Here is a 15,553-nt window from a genome sequence, read left to right as displayed (position 1 = left end):
GTCAATTTGGCTGTTGAAACTTGTGCATACTTCACAAAGTTCTTGTATTGTGTTTTTCAGCTCCATCAATTCACTGATATTCGTTTCTAAGTTGTCCATTCTCGTTAGCATTTCATCAAATCTTTTTTCAATGCTCTTAGTTTCTTTGCATTTGGTTAGAACATGTTCTTCTAGCTCAGAGAATTTTCTTACTACCCACCTTCTGAAGCCTGTTTCTGTCATTTCATCACACTCATTCTCCATCCAGCCTTGTTCCCTTGCTGGTGAGGAGTTGTCATCCCTCTTAGAAGGAGAGGTGTTCTGGTTTCGGGTGTTTTCATCATTTTTGCGCCGGTTTCTTCCCATCTTTGTGGATTTATCCACCTGTCATCTTTGTAGTTGCTGACTTTCAGATTGTGTCTCAGAGTGGAAGTTCTGTTTGTTGATGATGAAGTTATTTCTGTTTCTTAGTTTTCCTTCTAACCGTCTGGCCCTTCTGTTGTAGGACTGCTGAGGTCCACTCCAGGCCCTGCTTGCCTGGGGATCACCTGCAGCAGCTGCAGCACAGTAAGGATTGCTGCCAGTTTCTTCCTCTGCTATTTTTGTTCCAGAAGGATACCCGCCAAATGTCAGTCTGATCTCTTCTTTATTAGGTGCCTCTTTGGATATACAGGGGTCAGGGAACTGCTTTAGAAGACAGCCTGTCCTTTATAGGAGTTTAAGTGCTAAGCTGTGAGCTCCGTTGTTCATTCAGAGCTGGTGGGCAGGTACGTTTAGGTGTGCTTCAGCAGAACTCATAAACTGCTTTTTGTTCCCAGGTGCTCTGTCCCAGGGAGTTAGGGCTTTATTTATGAGTTTCCGTTGTGCTGCTGCCATTTTTTCCAGGGCTTCCCTGCCCAGCGAGGAGGCAGCCTAGTCACTGTCTGCCTGCAGAGGCTTTGCTGAGTTGCTGTGGGCTCCGCCCAGCTGCAGTGTGAACTTCCCTGCAGTCCTGTTTATATGGGTGTAGTTAGAACTGCCTCAACAATGGTGGCCCACCTCTGTATTGGCAGACTCTCTCTGTAATGGCAGGTTGCCTTGGCAACGGCAGGCAGCCTCAGCAATGGCGGGTTGCCTTGGGAACGGCAGGCTGCCTCAGCAATGGCGGACTACCTCCATAGTGGTGGAGTGCCTCGGTAATGGCGGACCCATCTCCTCCACAGAGCTGGACCATCCTGGGTTCAGCTGTGCTTGCTGTGAAACTCTCAATCCAGAGAGTTTCTGATTGCTGTTCTTTTGTGGGGGTGTGACCAGCCGAGCCTGATCACCTGGCTCCCTGCCTCAGAGCCTTGTTCCTTTTTTTTAGTTCAACAGTTGACTCTCTCTCAGGTGTTCTAGTCACCAGTTGAAAACGCGCCGGGATCTGTGCGATTTCCCATGAGGCGACTCACTGCGCCGGCTTAATCAGCGGCACTGAGACTTGTGGTGCTTTTTTTGACGAGGAGTCTCCTGGCCTGGCTCCCTGTTCAGTCCCCTTTTTAATCAGATGGATGGGCGACTTCCCAGGGCTCCAATTGCCAGCTAAAAGGGAACCTGGGCCAGTGTATTTTATACGGAGAACCACCACACCGGGACGTGAGCAAAGCAGCCACGAGGGACAAAGCAGCCGCCCTGACCAAAACAGCCATGCTGGCGACCCATGGGGCTCTTCTGCCTGCGAATCTCCTGGTCTGTGGGCAATAAGAATGCGGTGTCCACTCACCCTCTGCACTTTCACTGGGAGCTGCAATCCTGAGCTGTTCCTAAATGGCCATCTTGGATCTATACGTTGGTCCACTTTTTAGCTAGAAATCAAGTAGAGGGCCAGATTAGTTAGAAGTAGAATGCAAGATTCTTTGAGGACTTTTAAGACCGTTATGCCTAGGGATCTCAATATAGTTCATCTTATTCTAAGTATAATCCCCATGCATCAGATGAAAATAGAGCCACATCTTTGAGTTCCATTTTCTTCATTTCTTTGTTTTTCTTTTTTATTTTGTAGAGGCAAGGTCTCACTATGTTGCCTAGGCTGGTCTTGAACTCCTGAGCATAAGTAATCCTCCTACCTCAGCCTCTCAAAGTGCTAGCCTCCATGCCTGGCCTGACTTTTCTAATGAGTTACTGGGTCTTGAAATGGTCAATTTAGCAGAAAATCTTGTACTGTCCCCTAGGGCTATCTCCTGTGTCTTCCTTCTTTGAATTTTCCAAGAAGTTAACATGTTTTCTAAGTCCAAGGATGGCAATCTTTCTTTACAAGTCAGAAGGGGGGAAAAAGCCTATTCTAATTATTCTGTTTTTTCCATGGATTCAACTGATGTATTGTTGCCATTGTAACTGATCCTGCAATCTGATAATGATTGACCTTTGCCACAAGGTTGCATTCACTGATTTAGACCCCTCAGTTTTCATGGTGATTCATATATAGAGTTCAGAGCTGCGGTGTTTATTAGTTTATGTACGTATGCGGAGTCATTGTTCCCAGCACCCTGCTCTGGAAGCCAGGCCTCCTAGCTTTACCCACACAAACAGTGAGTAAATTGATGCTTCCCCTACACTAAAAACATCATTTGGAGCCCACATCTTAGCTAGACTTAGCCTAGGCCTTCATGGTATGTTACCCTTTGAGGCCTCTGTTGGTCTTTTTTCTTTTTATTTTTTTTGAGACGGAGTTTCACTCATGTTACCCAGGCTGGAGTGCAATGGCGCAGTCTCGGCTCACCGCAACCTCCGCCTCCTGGGTTCAGGCAATTCTCCTGCCTCAGCCTCCTGAGTAGCTGGGATTACAGGCACGCGCCACCATGCCCAGGTAATTTTTTGTATTTTTAGTAGAGACGGGGTTTCACCATGTTGACCAGGATGGTCTCGATCTCTTGACCTCGTGATCCACCCACCTCGGCCTCCCAAAGTGCTGGGATTACAGGCTTGAGCCACCGCACCCGGCTGTTGTCTTTTTTCTAACAGATACTAGTTGAGATCGTTCCCACCAGTCAGAGATGTTCAAATAATGTTTCAGGAAGAGATTAAGTTCCCTTTCCCTTTTGCTATCAGATTTGTATCTTGAGGCTTTTTTTTTATCCTGTGCAGCAGCTTTGGTTAGATAGCAGAAGGTTCCACAGAGCAATAGGAACCAACTTGCAGTTGGCCCCTCAAGTAATCCATTTCTACAATAATAAAAATCTCCCAGGCTACTTGCATATCTACCTCAAGTTTTAAATATATTTTAAAGTTCTACCTCACAGAAAGCCATTAGATAAAATTATCTGAATCTCAAGTAGGTGAGTTGGATTGAACAGAGCTAAGCTTCATCTATGACTCATGAGTATCCATGTATAAAACAGGGTTTTGTACTGTTTCAGCAGCACATACTTTAAAATTGGATTGATAGCGATCGGATAAGCATAAGCGTGGCTGCTGCCTAAGGATGGCACATAAATTCATAAAGCATTCCATATATTGCATTGCCCCTGGAAGGTCATTTGACTATTTCTTGACCAGCTCCAAGGAAGCAGTGTGAGTCAAACCAAAACAGGAGACACCTGATATTACAACTGTGATTATCACTATAAAACTATTGATGTATGGTGATGTATGAAATGAGAACAGAGCTGAGTAACATGGGATGTTACATGCAAATATGTTGTCAGTACATGTCTTGGAAATGGGAAAATGTCAACTTGCATTTCCTTCATAAACCTGAAGAACAATAAAAGCAGGGTTTTTTTCTTGTATGTTAGTTGGAGAGGACCATGGAGATCCAGCATCCTGGCAGAGATGTGTTGGCTCAGTGTTTGAGGAGTTAGGGAAGGAGTGGTGGTTGTCCAAGCCAGGTTTTGACATCTGTTAATTTTCTGCTCTTGGTGTGATTGATGAGCTCAGTAATAGGGGACAATTATGTTATCTATGATAATGAGATAATATATTGATATGTAAATTTAGTTATAAGCTGTGAATTAGCTAAAATGCCCTGAATTACAAACCACAATAAATACAACTAATAAAATTAGCACTTAATAACATTTTATGAAAACGACAACATTTGAATATTAGAACCTATGGAAAATCACACACATCAAGCTTCATTTGGGACTCCAAAATAATTTCAGCAGTAAAGTTCAAGAATAAATTATTCAATTGCTTTACTATTTCTCTGAACATTTAAGCATGTAATCTCATTACATCTTCCTACCAACCTAGTCAAGTAAGGTAGCAAAATCCTTATTTTTTAGAAGAAACCATGGAGCCTAAGAGAAGCAACTTGTCTGAAAACAAATGCCTATTGGTTACCAAGCAAGGACTTGTTCTGAGTACAAGACTCTTTGCAAAATGTCCAGTTAACTATAGTCAGTTTACTGAGCTGTGTTCCCTCCATTTATGAGTACTTCACTTTTTTTCTTTAATTAAAAGGTTAATAAACTTGTAAAGCTTAAAATTTTGAAGTGTATGGGACAGAAATGAAAGTTCTGGTATTAGTGCTGATATTGCCTGAAATGGTTTAAGAATTTAATATGTTTGATAAATATTTTTTATTTTAGAATTATAATAGCAATTTTATTTATTACTTTTTTATACATAGAATTTGACACCAAATTTTGGAACCTAAAAAGAAGATATTTAAAGGCAAGTAAGATTTCCAGTAGTAAATTTCTCTTATATCTTGTTGGTCCTACTCTTGATAAAAAAGAAAGATGTAAGATTAAGGTAGTTTTAGTGGAAAACAACCAGTTTAAAAATATGTGTAAATTGCAAGTATATATATGCATATACATATATGTAAATTAATTTTCAAATTTTAACTTTCTTAGTCTGGAATTCAGAGTTATTTAAGAAGGTAGTTGTATCTATAATCTGAAACAGTATTGTCTGAAAAAAATAATTTACTTAATTACAATCCCTAAAATTCTATATAATATTTTTGCATAAATAAGAAGATTGTTAAGTTAGTATGTTTTATGTTTTCGCTATAGTCACATTATAACAAATTGAACTTGTTATACACAGGGATCTTCTATTTCATTTTTATAATAATTTTTTTGTATTTAGTAAATAAATAATTATAGTTGACCCATGAATAATGTGCGGGTTAGGGACTCTAATCCCTGTACAGTTGAAAATCTGAGTATATCTTTTAATTTCCCCATCTTAGCTACTAGTAATCCACCATTGAGTGGAAGCCTTCCTGATAACATAAACAGTCCATTAAAACCTATTTTATTTGTCCTGCATTATTATACACTGTGTTCTTACAACAAAGTAAGCTAGAGAAATGAAGCTGTTAGAAAGCAAATCATCAGAAAAATATATTGACTTTTCATAAAATGTAAGTGGATCCTGACAAAGGTCTTCATCTGTCTGTGGATCTCAGAGGCAGAAGAAAAGCTGCATACAAGTAAACCCCTGCAGATCAAACCCTTGCTGTTCACAGGTTAACTGTATTACATATTAATCTTTGTCACAAGAAAGTAACTATCTTTAGAACTGGGAACTCAACAGTCGCTTTCTTGTACCATAAGTAAATGGCAAAAAGAACTGTAAAATTGAACCAGCGTGCACCCATACAAATTGGAGATTATGTTTTGGAGATACCTACTGAGTGCAGAAGACAGAAAAACTATTCCTTTGTGAGAAGTACAAGTTATGTTACATATTCTTACATAAGCAAAATGGTTTTATCTGTCATCGTTGACACACACATACACATGTACACATACATGTGCTCCTGCACTTGCATATGTACACACTAAGTTAAAAGTCCTTCTGACTTTATGACCAAATCGACTATTTGCAGGGAGCAGCAGATTACACATGCTACACTTTGGATGCCGTTCTTTTGATTTTGTGACTTGTTCTGTGATGAACTGCCTTCAGTGCATGAACCATGTTTCCAGTTTTTTAAGAAAAAAAACATTAGAAGCAAGTGAAAGGAACTCTATGATCAGTAGTAGACTGTTGTACTTTACTCAGTGGTCATATGCTTTTCTCCAAATATAGAAGTTACTTGAATGAGTTCTCTCGTTGTACAAGTTACTTAAATAATTAATTAATTGTTATTATTTTAAGAAATGGGGTCTCTGTATGTTTCCTAGGCTAGAATACAGTGTTTATTCAGTGGTACAATTACAACTTATTGTAGCCTTGAACTTCTGGGCTTAATCTGTCCTCCTACCTCATCCTCCTGAGTAGCTGGGACCATAGTCATATGTGGTTACATCTAGCTGGATATACAATTATTGATTGATTTTATCTGTTTATTTTTGAGACAGTGTCTCCCTCTGTTGCCAGTTTGAGTGTAGTGTTGCAATCTTGGCTCCCTGCCACTTCTGCTTCCTGGCCTTAAATGTTCCTTTCACCTCAGCCTCCCAAGCAGCTGGGACTACAGGCATACACCACCATGCTTAGCAGTTTTTTTTTTATGGTATGTATGTATGTATTTTTTAGATGAGGTCTCACTATATTCCCCAGGATGGTCTAGAGCTTCTGAGCTCAAATAATCCTTCTACATCAATGGCTTTATTCAGCTAGATACAGAAATACAAGAATCTCCAAGTCAAATATCAAGGAGAAAAAGGAAAACAAAAGAAAAACAGATTAGTGAAAGTTATTCTGTGAAATAACCACCTGATGACAGCCACATATATCAACTTAATAAAAATCTTATATGATGCATTTGTGCCAAGGGTGTCCAAGACCACCCCCAGGTTTGGTAATTCACTAGAAGGTCTCACAGGACTCAGAAAATAATCATACTCAGCTCTTTATTACAATCAAAGGGTACAGGCAAAATTAGAGGGAAAAGGTGCATGTGGTCAAGTCTGGAGGAAACCAGGCACAAGTTTCCAGGAGTTCGCTCCTGTGGAGTTCTCAGGATCTGCTTAATTCTCCAGCCTCTCATTTTGGCAACACATGCGCAGTGATGTCTGCCAGTACCAGAATCTCATTAGAGACTCAGTCCCCAAGTGTTTTAAATGGAGGTTACTCTCCCTCACATGTACCCAAATTCCAGACTCCCAGAAGGAAAGCATCTGTTCAGAGTAACCACATTGTTTCTATAAACACTTTAGACACAGTTAGCCATTTTCTCAGGGAATGGTGGGAACCCTCTCAATTTCAATTTCCTAAACACCGGCCAAGGGGCCAGCCTTGTACGCGGGCCTTTCTAAGGATGTCAGTCTTTTGCCTGTTATATGAAATCTTTTCTGCACAAAAGCTTTAGCCCCAACTTAATTTTTGGTGTTGTTTTAAAATTTCATTTTAACAGCAAATAATATACGGTAACTTGGTACTAGTTTCTGTTGTATGATCCATCGTTAGTTGCAATGCTGGTTACCTTTTTGAGTTTTGGTGACTAACAGGCATTTCTTTGTAAGTTACCATAGCAGTATTAGGTAATTACAGTCTGTCCCTATCTCATTAGCCTTTCAGTAAAATTGTTAAATAAGCCTAATAATTTGAGTTAAAATTAGAATAAAAATTGTCTTTTATTTTCATTACATGAATAATCTAGTTTTCATATTGTGCTAAATCACTGTTTAGAATTGTGAAATAAGATAAAATAATCATTTTATCAATATTTTCTTGCCTGAGCATGCAATTAAATTTATTCATTTTACATTATTTTATATACTCCAATTTGAGAAATAATGCCTACATGCTATTACTTTGGTCTTTATCTCCAAATTTGGGGGTCACCATGTCTTGCTTAAATATGTCATAATAACAGTTTCAGTGAATATCTTTTATTTTTCATTTTAGTTTTTGTTCTGGAAATTCTGGGATGCATAGACAATCAGTATCTTTTTTAGATCAATAACTTTATTTCTTAGAGGAGTTTTAGGTTCACAGCAAAATTGAGAGGAAGGTACAGAGATTTCTCATTATTTTCCATGCCTCCCACGCATGCATGGCCCTTCCCATTATTAGTATTTTCTATCAAAGTGGTACATTTGTTACAACTGATGAACCTACATTGACACATTATAACCATTGAAAGTTCATAGTTGACATCAGGCTTCATTCTTAATACTGCACATTTGGTGACTTCAGACAAATGTATAATGACATGTATCTATTATTTTAATATGATAGAACAGTTTCACTGCCATAAAACTTCTCGATGCTATGCCTGTTCATCTCTCCCTTTCTTCCTAGCAACTCCAACCACTGATCTTTTCTATCTCCATAGTTTTACTTTTTTCAGAAGCATCATATAGTTCAAATAATACAGTGAATATATTTTTGACTAGTTAAAAAGTTAAAGTTCTATGGTAATTAAATGTAGTCATTTAAGATATACTTTTTCCTTTTGTTTTTCTTTTTTTTATCATAAGATCTGATGACATGTGCTTTACATGTTTAGAAAACATGATTTGTGTAGATATTTGCCACATAATGGAAAGGGTTGAGGAAAATGGCACCATGCATTACCACACAGTGCACACTGGAACATCCTGGTTTACGGGGTGGGTTCAGATAGACTCTCTGTTCATTGGAAGGGAACAAGTTTAAGAGGTTGTACTTTATAAAACTGGAATCACAAAGTCTTCATATGTACTTTCAGTTGGAAATAAGACCAGGCAGTGAATGCTATAGGTAAATACCCATGCTCCTCACTGATCCTCTTCCTTAGAGGGATGAGTTTGAAAACAGTCTGTATTATGATGACATGACTCACCTATGACTAGATTCTCTGTCATGAGGGATGGCAAGGAAATCATACAATTTTGCTTTATATGAGGTTTAGAACGAATTTTTTTCTCCCACTAGGGAGAGGGGAAAGCACTGGCACATTCTGGTGGTAAGAGGGCATTGATAGTTTTCTTTCTGTGTATTTTTCACATCAGATAATATATCTGGCAGCCTGCTACACCTCCCCAGTGTTTGTTAAGAAGCTTAACACCCGCCTCAGCCACTGCACTCCAGCCTTGGTAACAAGAGCGAAACTCCGTCTCCAAAAAAAAAAAAAAAAAAAAAAAAAAAAAGTTTAACAAACACTGGCAGCCACACCTCCCCAGTGTTTGTTACGCTTCTCCCTGAAGGTGAGGTGTGATTCGTAGTGGATAAGCTCTTAAAGGAGTGAAGTTTCCAGTGGTTCTTTCTGTGGGAGGTAAAGTGGCAGGCGAATTTGGGCCTTGTTATATGTAGAGCTGAGCATATAGCTACAACTGAGTAAACCACCCAGGACATTCCCTAGAAGAGTATTAGCCAGAGTAACACATTGATCTCTCTTGAGCTCTTCTCCACCAGCAGCTGGAAAGTATTTGCAAGGACCCTTGTTTCTGGTCTGATTCCTATGTTTTGCTAGCTTCTGGTGATAAGTTGTTTTATCCTAACCTGAACAGGTTTAACTGCAGAGCTAAGTGCAGTAGTTCCCCCTTAAATGTAGGAGATACATTTTAAGACTCCCAGTAAATGCCTGAAACCACAAATAGTACTGAATCACATACCATTTATTTCTACATATATATATATATATATATATATATATATATATATATATATATATATGATAGCATTTAATTTATAAATTAGGCACAGTAAGAAATTAACAACTCATCATAAAATATATTGCTGTGGTTCTCACCCTTTTTCCTGTGATGATGTGAATTGATACAATGCCTATGTAATGAGATGCAATGAGATGAATGATGTAGGCATTATGCAGTGTTAGGCCACTATGTACCCCTTGACTCTAAGTCAGAAAAAAGATCATGAGCTGTGAGTGACCCTGGGTCTTCAGGCCTTAATGATGTTGATGGCTGGCAAGAGAAGGAGACCGTGTTGATGACTAATGGGTGAACAGCATATGCAGGGTGGATGTACCGAACAAAGGGATAACTCACATCCCAGTCTGCATGGAGGGGCTCAAGGTTTAATCACACTTCTCAGAATGGCACACTAAAACTTATGACATGTTTATTTCTGAAGTTTTCCATGTGATATTTTGGGAATATAGTTGACTATTAGCTGTCACCACAGAAATAAAAACGGCGAATGTAAAATCTGTGTTTGGACTTTGACTCATTTCTTGGTGTACAATTCTTAAAATCGTTAGAAATTCCAAACTGATGTCTTTTTGTATGCTAATGATTGATGGCTCGAAGCCCCTATGTAGATTCATGATGGCAACTGGTCATTATTGTGAAGACAACGATTAGAGGGTTGAGATCCCCCGTCTCACTCTGCAGACTCTGGGGCGAAGAGAAAGCCTTAAGCTTTTCAGTCACCAACGGCCAGTGCTTTACTTAATCAGTGGTGCATATGTAATAAAGCTTTCATAAAGACCCAAAGGGACTGGGCTTAGCTTCCAGTTTGCTGAATACATTGAGGTTCCTGGAGGATGCTGTGTCCTGGGAAGGCATGTAATCTTCATCCCACTTCCCCCACACTTTGCACTATGCATCTCTTCATCTGTACCTTTTGTAATGTCATTCATAGCAAACTGGTAAATGTGTTTCCCTGAGTACTTTGAGCCACTCCAGCAATTCAGTTTAACCCAAAGAGGGAGTCCTGGCAACCTCAATTGAACCCCAAATTGAAGCCAGTTGGTCAGAATTTCTGGAGTTTCAGACTTAGGGCTGATGTAGGGAGGCAGTCTCATGGGACTGAACCCTTTACCTGTGGAATCTGATGCTATCTGCAGACAGAGTATGAGAACTGAATTAGATGACACCCAGCTTGTGTCATCTGCAGAAATGATTGCTTGTTGGTGGGGAAAATCCCTCCCCACATTTGATCATGGAAGCCTTCTTTGTTGATGATTGTTTCTGTGGTGTGAGAGCAGAGAAAAACATGGCAAGTATGTCTTTTCCACATATGTTGTGGAAAAGGGAACTACTGTATACTCTGTTTTAACTGCCCTTCATATTTTAGTTCAGAAATCATGCTCTTTGACACTGGTCATTCATCACATCTGTTCTGATAACAATACCATTCATTTTTAGTCAATCTCATATGGTCTGACATGACTTGTATACTGCAGTTCACTTGTAGATATCAAATCTTCATAAATTCATTCTTTGCATTTAATAAATACAAAGTAAGGGAAATAAGAGTTCTTACTGTACTAGTCACATACCAGTAGGTATAATTTATATTAATTCTAATAAGGTCTCAGGTATGCTTCCAGAGGAATGCTTTTTAACAAAGCATCAGTTCTATACTTGAAAGAAAAATGGTCTAAAGCATGCATACAAGTGTGCATAATTTTTTTGATGAAAGTAGAGTCTTGCTATGTTTTCCAAACTGGTCTCAAACTTCTGGGTTTCTCAAGTGATCCTCCTGCCTCAGTCTCCCAAGTAATTGAGATTACAGGCATGCATGACTGTGCCTTCTTATGTTTTTAATATTCTGTATATTATTGATTTACAATGCATTTTACCTTTTCCTTTAATAGATCCTGGGAGTTCTGACGCATCTGCAGACAGGTAGGATTTTACAGATTTAAAAAATTATATTAACTAAGGAAATATAGATGGAAGAAACTAATATCTGCTGAGTGTTGTATTCTGGGCTAACCACCCTATTATGTGCTATGCATTATCTCATAAAGCCATCACAACATCTGTGTTCTTATAACCTACTGTTTATTAAATAGGCAGCTGTGGTTTAGAGAGGTTAATTAATTGGCTCATGACCCCATAGTTAAAAAAGTAGCTGATTCGCAGTTAAACCATCAGCCTGCCTGGCTTCCAAATCTTTCTTTTGCTCCTCAGCCTAAATGGATAAAGATCCGTGCAGCAACTGGATCAAGATATATGTTAGAATCAGATTAATGAATACAGTCAAATCTAGTTATATGTTAACTCTCATTTAAGGTTATTTTGAGAAATGAGGTTGGTCTAAGAGTTTGTCTGAATAATTTGACAATTTCAGTGGTAACCAATATCGTATCTTTACCATCAAAGGCTTTAGAGCAGTGTAAAGGTTTGGCCATAGGATTGTAAATTTTACAAAACCAAGATTAGACAAGTCTTAGAGAGCAATTATTTGACTTCCCAGTTTGGCTTTCCCTTTAGGCTAGTATTTCTGCCTGCTTCCACATAGTTTTTTTTAGTCTTTTCTCCTTTTTCCATGACATTTCCCTAACCTTCTCTTGATGTTTTTAAGAGTTCTTCTCTGCTTTTCATGTTTCTTTGTTCTATCATTTTTTCAAATTCTGCTAGCTATGTATCCCCAATTCTCCTATACAATCAAAAGCATGCAGAATTTCAGAATTTTAAGGAATCATAGGACTAATTAAAATAACCACTAGTACTTCAACATGTGTTAAACATTCTGACAAGTGTTTTTCTAGATAAAGAAACTGAGACTCAAACAGATTAGGATAGTTTCCTTTTTGGACATAGGAAGTAGCAGAAATGAGATTTAAACTCATTTTAAAGCCCAGTACTCACCTTTCTTTTTTTATATGGGCATTTTTTGTTGTTATTGTTGTTCACAGAGTCTTGCTCTCTCGCCCAGGGTTGAGTGCAGTGGCGAAGTCCAGGCTCACTGCAACCTCTGCTGCCTGAGTTCTAGCGATTCTCCTGCCTCAGCCTCCCAAATAGCTTAGATTACAGCCAAGCCATGGTGGCTCACACCTGTAATCCCAGCACTTTCGAATGCTGAGGCAGGCGGATTATGGGGTCAAGAGATCCAGACCATCGTGGCCAAAATGGTGAAAATCAGTCTACTAAAAATACAAAACAAATTAGCTGGGCATGGTGGCGGGCACCTGTAGTTCCACCTATTTGGGAGCTGAGGCAGGAGAATTGCTTAAACACAGGAGGTGGAGGTTGCAGTGAGCCGAGATTGTGCCATCGCACTCCAGCCTGGTGACAGTGAGACTCTGTCTCAGATAATGATGATGATGATGATGATACAAAGGGGGAGTGAGTCTGGTGCACCCAGTGGATAGAATGAGAGTGAAATTAACTGGTGAACCCAATGGCAGTGGCTAAGAATGGAACAAGCAGGGAAGGCCAAGTTTGAAGAGAAACAATACTTTATTGGATAGGAATACGAATTCTTCAGTAAGAGATCAAAATATTGGAGTTTATGACAAGTTTAATAAATTACAAAGATGAACACAACATGTTGGGAATTTACAAAGGCACATTAAAATAGAGGGTTCAAGGGAGCTTTAAACAGGTTGCTGCCTTTTTTGATCAATACCTGACAAACTTGAAGATTTTTACTGAAAGATGCTAAAATATTTTGAGACACTGGGAAGAGTCTCTACAGCAGATAGAAATGTGGTATCACGTGCTTCCATTCTGTCTTACAGAGTGGTGGCTTACAGCTTCTTGAGTACTAGGGGCTGGAGATTGCTGAACTACATAGATCTGTAGCCCAGCGCAGGTGCCTCCTCACCTCCTCCTCTTTTCGTAATTCACTGATGGCCTTCCAATGTTCATGGAGGCTGGGTCAGGGGCATGATTGAGTGGCTAATCCGTCATGAAGTTCAGTTGGGTAATTGGAGGTGTGTCTATGTTGGGGCAGTTGATGGAGACTCCAGTTAGCTTGTTACTCAGGAGCAGGGATGTAGAGAGCCACTCCTGGTCATGTGAGGCCATCCTTTCAGGAATCTGTGCTTTCATAGATTGAAGATTGGAGACTGCCATGGAGCCCCGCACAAGTGGAATCTGGAAACCCATAGGAAGAAAGATATTTAGATAGTACTTAGGGAAACAAGAGGTACAACTACCAGGACTCTGTTTTTCTGGCAGTCTCTCTTCTTGGATCTCTGAGTGCCTATAAAGGTTTTTTTTTTTTTTTTTTTTTTTGGAGAGGGAGTCTGGCTCTGTCACCCAGGCTGGAGTGCAGTGGCATGATTTCAGCTCACCACAACCTCCACTTCCACCTCCAGTGTTCAAGTAATTCTCCTGCCTTAGCCTCCCTAATAGCTGAAATTACAGGTGTTTGCCACCACGTCTGGCTAATATTTGCATTTTTAGTGGAGGCGGGGTTTCACCATGTTGGCCAGGTTGGTCTTGAGCTCCTGACCTCAAGTGATCTGCTCACCTTGGCCTCCCAATGAGCTGGGATTTTACACATGAGCCACCACGCCCAGCCCTACCTGTGAAAGATTTAAGGGCTTCCTAATGTGGACCTGAAAAAGGATGGATATAGTGAGTGTAATTGAATTTTTAATACTGTTAATGTATTGATCTTTCGGGGAAGAGTATTCTCAAAGAATACATACACCTTTGTTGTTAAGAGTTTTGTGCACTTAGCAGTCACACATTTCAAATATTGCAGGTGATTTCCTGTACTGTTTTGGGACAAAGGAAAGCAATGGGATCTTCTTAAGTGGTATCTATGTTGAGGAATCAAGACTGCCAATTTGAAGTGACACAGATTAGTCTTTTAACCAGAGTTAGATAATGGACAAGAAACAATGGGTCTTTCTACCTTGTTTTAGGCATCAGGTTTCTTCCAGTTTAGGTAACAAAAGTTATGTCATTTATTAGTTGAATTTTAACTACAACTTCAGGATACATAATTTGTCAGGGTAAATTATCATCAGGCTCTGGTATATATTGGCTGTCACTATTCATTATGGAGCTCAAGGTCAGTTTTCATTGACTATTGTATATATTTACACAGGTAGAGGTGCAAAAATAGGTAACCAAAATCTATTTTTAGAACAGAGGCAATATTTTAACTGTATCAAGAAACATTATTTAATGTACAGATAGCTGACCTTTTTCCAGATTGTGTTTTGTTTTTTGGAGGGAGAAGCTGAATATGAACCGGCAGTTTAAAAATTTGTAAGGAAATTAGCTTGCTCACTTTCATTGTATATTTTTGCTCTAAAGCATTTCCCATGAACTGTGTGTGTTGATCCATGCCCTAAGACAGATGATGACAACTTGACTGTTACCACCAAGGTGAAGTGGCCTCTTGTAAAATTAATTTTCTCAGTTAAGTTTTGCATATTATTTACTTTTAAAATTTAGCAGTGGTTTATCTTTTTTTATGTTGGTAATACAAAGTTGGTCAGAGAAAAGCATAAACATGGCTAGCTGATTTAAAAAAATTTGTTTAACCTTGTCAACTAACAAAAGATTAAGTACTGTGACAGGGTGAGGCTGAAAGAAAATGAACTGGAAATTACATTATGACAGGAGAAGCACATTAGAAAATGCTTTCCCCAATAAAGGAAATATAAAATTTGGTTAAGATTTGTTTGGATAAATATTAATGTTGGCTTTTAAATCAGACTAGTGTTACTCTCATAATATTTACGCCTGTATAAATCTTCAGTGAATCAAATTACTTGTAGTTATCATGGAATCTCCCTGGTACCTTTTATTGGCAAAACTGTACAACACGTAGCATATAGCTTTTTTTGGACACTTATTATTTTGGTATCATATAGTTTTTAGGAGAGACTTTTATTTCCTACTTATACTAGTTCTGTAGTGAGACTAAAATAATATTAAAATTTGTAGAAAACTAGCTGAGTGGCCGGGCGCGGTGGCTCAAGCCTGTAATCCCAGCACTTTGGGAGGCCAAGGCGGGTGGATCACGAGGTCAAGAGATCGAGACCATCCTGGTCAACATGGTGAAACCCCAT

General features: G+C 39.1%; 1 long non-coding RNA gene across 1 annotated transcript in view; it reads right to left on the bottom strand.

The window, feature by feature from the left end:
• Positions 1-13,020: 13,020 nt before the first annotated feature.
• Positions 13,021-15,553, bottom strand: part of LOC108297325 — a 30,080-nt gene continuing 27,547 nt past the window's right edge. The window contains exon 3 of the long non-coding RNA XR_001822172.2: positions 13,021-13,616. This is a non-coding gene — a long non-coding RNA (uncharacterized LOC108297325). The remainder of the gene's footprint in view (positions 13,617-15,553) is intronic.

The sequence above is a fragment of the Cebus imitator genome, unplaced genomic scaffold (assembly GCF_001604975.1).
Source record: "Cebus imitator isolate Cc_AM_T3 unplaced genomic scaffold, Cebus_imitator-1.0 Scaffold792, whole genome shotgun sequence".
Lineage (NCBI taxonomy): Eukaryota > Metazoa > Chordata > Mammalia > Primates > Cebidae > Cebus > Cebus imitator.
This window is presented reverse-complemented; position numbering and strand designations above follow the sequence as displayed.